The sequence below is a fragment of the Lathyrus oleraceus genome, chromosome 2 (genome assembly GCF_024323335.1).
Source record: "Lathyrus oleraceus cultivar Zhongwan6 chromosome 2, CAAS_Psat_ZW6_1.0, whole genome shotgun sequence".
Classification (NCBI taxonomy): domain Eukaryota; kingdom Viridiplantae; phylum Streptophyta; class Magnoliopsida; order Fabales; family Fabaceae; genus Lathyrus; species Lathyrus oleraceus.
Window position 1 is genome coordinate 150,749,301 of NC_066580.1, and position 5,223 is coordinate 150,754,523.

General features: G+C 39.3%; 1 non-coding gene across 1 annotated transcript; it reads left to right on the top strand.

The window, feature by feature from the left end:
- Nucleotides 1-3,962: 3,962 nt before the first annotated feature.
- On the top strand, nucleotides 3,963-4,069 carry LOC127124455 (small nucleolar RNA R71). Its single transcript, XR_007803944.1, has one exon. It is a non-coding gene; the product is annotated as a small nucleolar RNA R71 (small nucleolar RNA).
- The last annotated feature ends 1,154 nt before the right edge of the window (nucleotides 4,070-5,223 follow it).

The following is a 5,223-nucleotide window of genomic DNA, read 5'->3' on the forward strand; positions in this document are numbered from 1 at the left end:
CGTTTGTTGGAGAAGCTATAGCTTCAATCCATTTTGATACGTAGTCAACCGCCACGAGTATGTACTTGTTACCGAAAGAAGGTGGAAAAGGTCCCATGAAATCTATTCCCCACACGTCGAAAATCTCTACTTCCAAAATGCCTTTTTGTGGCATTTCGTCACGTCTAGATATGTTTCCTGTGCGTTGACATCTATCACATTTCTTGACAGCGGCATGCACATCCCTCCATATGTTTGGCCAATAAAGACCGGCTTGTAGGATTTTAGAGCAGGTCTTGGATGTACTTGCGTGTCCACCATAAGGAGCGGAATGACAATGTTGGATTATACTTTCTACTTCTTCTTCAGGTATACACCGACGGAAAATACCATCGGGGCCTCTTTTGAAAAGTAAAGGGTCGTCCCAATAATAATGTTTTATGTCATGGAAGAATCGTTTCTTTTGTTGGTAAGATAAATTAGGTGGAACTATTCCGGCGGCTAAATAATTGACAAAGTCGGCGTACCATGGTGTAAAGCATACAACCAAGGCGGCCTCTACCTGTTCATCAGCTCTATTTTCTTCCAAATTAGCTATAAGTTTATCGTACGAGAAGTCATCATTGATCGATGTTCTTTCCGGTTCCAGATTTTCAAGTCTAGAAAGGTGATCTGCCACTACGTTTTCAGTTCCTTTTTTATCTTTGATTTCCAAATCAAACTCTTGTAATAACAAGATCCACCTTAGGAGTCTAGGTTTAGCGTCCTTTTTTGTTAAGAGGTACTTAATGGCAGCGTGGTCGGTGTAAATGATTATTTTAGCTCCGACCAAGTAAGAACGAAGTTTATCTAGTGCAAACACTACTGCTAAAAGTTATTTCTCGGTCGTGGCGTAATTCATCTGCGCTTCATCTAGAGTTCTACTCGCATAATATATGACGTGAAGTTTTTTATCCTTTCGTTGTCCTAAAACAGCGCCTACGGCGTAGTCACTTGCGTCACACATTATTTCGAATGGTTTATTCCAATCCGGAGTCTGCATTATGGGCGCGGAGATCAATGCCTGTTTAAGTGTTTGGAACGCTTCTAAGCATTTACCGTCGAATACGAATTCAGCATCTTTCATTAATAGTCCGATTAAAGGTTTAGTTATTTTAGAGAAATCTTTAATAAATCGTCGGTAAAAACCGGCATGTCCTAGGAAGCTTCGTACTTCTCTCACAATTTTCGGAGGTTGAAGGTTTTCGATTACTTCTATTTTGGCTTTGTCTACTTCAATTCCTCTATTTGATATGATGTGTCCTAAAACAATTCCTTCTTGTACCATAAAGTGACATTTTTCCCAATTAAGTACTAGGTTTACTTTTACACATCGTTCTAGAACTCTTTCTAGGTTTTCAAGACATTCTTCGAAACTTTGTCCGCATACGGAAAAGTCATCCATAAAGACTTCCATGATGTTTTCGAGAAAATCGACAAATATTGCCATCATGCACCTTTGGAAAGTTGCAGGAGCATTGCACAAGCCAAACGACATTCGTCGATAAGCGAAGGTACCAAAAGGACATGTGAACGTTGTCTTTTCTTGGTCATCAGGATGTATTGGTATTTGAAAGAAGCCTGAGTAACCGTCCAGATAACAGAAATGAGAATGCTTTGCTAATCGTTCTAACATCTGGTCTATGAATGGTAAAGGAAAATGATCTTTTCGGGTTGCTTTGTTTAACTTTCTATAGTCAATGCACATTCTCCATCCTGATTCGATTCGTTTGGTTATAATTTCTCCTTTTTCATTTTCGATAACGGTTATACCTCCTTTCTTTGGTACTACGTGTACAGGACTAACCCATTTGCTATCGGATATAGGATATATGATACATGCCTCTAATAACTTCGTTACTTCCTTTTTCACTACCTCACTCAAGATCGGGTTTAGTCTCCTCTGATGTTCCCTAGAAGTTTTACAGTCTTCTTCTAGCATAATGCGGTGCATACAAATAGAAGGACTTATCCCTTTAAGATCGGTGATGTTGTATCCTAGTGCGGTTGGATATTTTCTTAAGATATGTAGGAGTTTTTCGATTTCGAGTTTTCCTAGGTCTGCATTAACTATCACTGGTCGTTCAAGTTCTAAGTCTAGGAATTCATATCTCAGATTTTTGGGAAGTGTTTTCAGGCCGAGGTTTGGTTTCTTGAGGCATTGCGTAGGATTTGGTGTTATTGCTAAACAATGATTCAGTCCGTCTTCTACACGATAGTCAGACAATTTGTCATTTTCTAATTCTGTTTCTTTTATGCATTCGTCTATGATATCCATGAAGTAACATGTGTCATCTATTGCAGGTGCTTTCAAAAATTGGAAAAGAATGAACTCAATTTTCTCTTCTCGTACTTCCAAAGTGAGTCGTCCTCGTTTTACGTCTATGATAGCACCGACGGTTGCTAAGAATGGTCTTCCCAATATAATGGGGGTAACTTCATCTTCTCTTATGTCCATAATTAAAAAATCGGTTGGGATGTAGAATTGACCTATGCGCACGGGAACGTTTTCAAGAATTCCTACGGGATATCTAACGGAACGATCTGCTAATTGTACAGACATTTTAGTTGGTCTTAATTCTCCCATTTCCAGTTTCTTGCATATGGATAAAGGCATAACACTGATACCGGCTCCTAAATCGCATAGAGCTTTGTCTATGACAAATTTTCCTATGTGACAGGGTATAGAGAAACTACCAGGATCTTTAAGTTTAGGAGGCATATTCTGGATTATAGCGCTGCACTCAGCAGTGAGTGTAACGGTTTCGCTATCTTCAAGTTTCCTTTCATTAGAAAGAATTTCTTTTAAGAACTTAGCATATGAGGGCATCTGTGTAATAGCTTCTGTAAAGGGAATGGTGACGTTTAATTGTTTCAGTAGGTCAACAAATTTTTTAAATTGGCCCGCGTCTTTGGTTTTAATAAGCCTTTGAGGATAAGGGACAAGTGGTTTATAAGGCGGTGGAGGTATATAAGGTTCTTTCTTTTCTACGGTTTCCTTATTACTCTCATCCTTTTCCTTAGGTTTATTTTCTTCCTCAGTTGACTTTTTAGAGTTTTGGTTTTCAATCCTTGGATCAGGTGGTCCTTCTACCTCTATTCCACTTCTTAATATAATTGCATGAGCGTGGCTTTTCGGGTTAGGTTGGGGCTGTCCAGGAAATGTACCAGTAGGGGCAGCAGTAGGCGCTTGTTGTTGAGCTACCTGTGATATTTTTGTTTCCAACATTTTGTTATGGGTAGCCAGGGCATCTACTTTACTTGCTAGTTGTTTAATCTGTTCGCTAGTGTGTACATTCTGGTTTAAGAAATCTTTATTGGTTTGCTGTTGAGAAGCTATGAAGTTCTCCATCATGATTTCCAAGTTGGATTTCCTAGGAACGTTATTGTTAGATGTAGATGGGATCGGCTTTTGATATCCAGGAGGTATAGCTGGGGCTTGACTGGGAGCTTGTCCTGGTGCGTATAAAGCATTATTACTCTTATATGAGAAATTAGGATGGTTCTTCCAGTTTGAGTTATAGGTATGCGAGTAGGGATTTCCCTGAGCATAGTTCACTTGCTCTGCTTGGATTCCTGTTAGGAGTTGACAATCTGTAGGGGTGTGGCCTTGGATTCCACAGACTTCGCAATTTTGAGTCACGGCAACCACGGTGGCTGGAGGTGATATGTTTAGATTTTCAATTTTCTGGGCAAGAGCATCCACTTTTGCATTAACATGATCAAGGCTACTTATTTCGTACATGCCACTTTTCGTTTGAGGTTTTTCTACCATTGTTCGGTCACTTCCCCACTGATAATGGTTTTGGGCCATGCTTTCAATAAGTTGATAAGCATCGGCGTAAGGTTTATCCATAAGCGCACCACCTGTGGCGGCGTCGATTGTTAACCTTGTATTGTACAAGAGACCATTATAGAAGGTATGAATTACTAACCAATCCTCTAAACCATGGTGTGGACAAAGTCTCATCATGTCTTTCTATCTTTCCCAAGCTTCGAAAAGAGACTCGTTATCTTTCTGTTTAAATCCATTTATTTGGGCTCTCAACATAACTGTTTTGCTTGGAGGAAAATATCGGGCAAGAAAGACTTTCTTCAACTCATTCCAAGTGGTGACTGAGTTGGAAGGAAGAGACTGAAGCCATCTTCTAGCTTTATCTCTTAACGAGAAAGGAAAGAGACGAAGTCGAATTGCCTCTGAAGTGACACCATTAGCTTTAACAGTATCGGCGTATTGGAAAAATACGGAAAAATGAAGGTTTGGATCCTCAGTAGGATTTCCAGAGAATTGATTCTGTTGCACTGCTTGTAACAACGAAGGCTTAAGTTCGAAGTTGTTTGCTTCGATTGCGGGTGGAGCAATACTCGAATGCGGCTCATCTTGCGATGGAGCGGCGTAATCTCGAAGAGCACGAGCTGGTTCTGCCATCTCGGGTATCGGCGAAGGAAGAAGATTTTTAAGATCAACAATTTCGATTGGAGGAAGATTGTTTGCAGTACGATACTCTCGAATTCGTCCTAAGACTCGGAGATATCGTTCAACGTCGTTGATTCGTAAGTAATACGGTTCGCCTTATGAGCGAGTGTGTGGCATACAAATCAACGAAAGACAAGAGAAAATAAAAAAAATGCCTTAGTCTCTACAGCGTAACAGAAGAGTTACGATATCGACTAAATAAAAATCTCCGGCAACGGCGCCAAAAACTTGATTGCGACTTTATGAGTCTATTGGGGTATTAACTGCAAGTGCACAGTCTAATCGCGTAGTAATAAAAGATTATCGATCCCACAGGGACTTATGAATCGATATACCGTTTTCTAAGGTTACTTCGTAAAGTTAAGGCGGATTATACTTTGTTGATTAGGGGGAAAAGTAAAACTAAAATAAGATCTAGATTAAATATCAAATAAGCGGATATCGGTATGTAGTTCGTCGTAATTAGGGAATCAAATCTTCGTTGGTTTCGTAGTTTTAAAATAAATCTTTTCAGTAGACACAATTAATTTAAAAGCCTTTTCTCAAACTCTCGCTCTGTTGAATAGACTATGACTTTATATTAACGTGCGCTGTCACTAATTAGTTAAGTCCAAAATCACTTTTTGAAAACAATAGAATCTATAGAAACTCTTTTTAAGAAAATACTAACCATTTAAACACCCTTGTCTCAAACTCTCGCTCTGTTGACTTAGATTATATAATTAAAG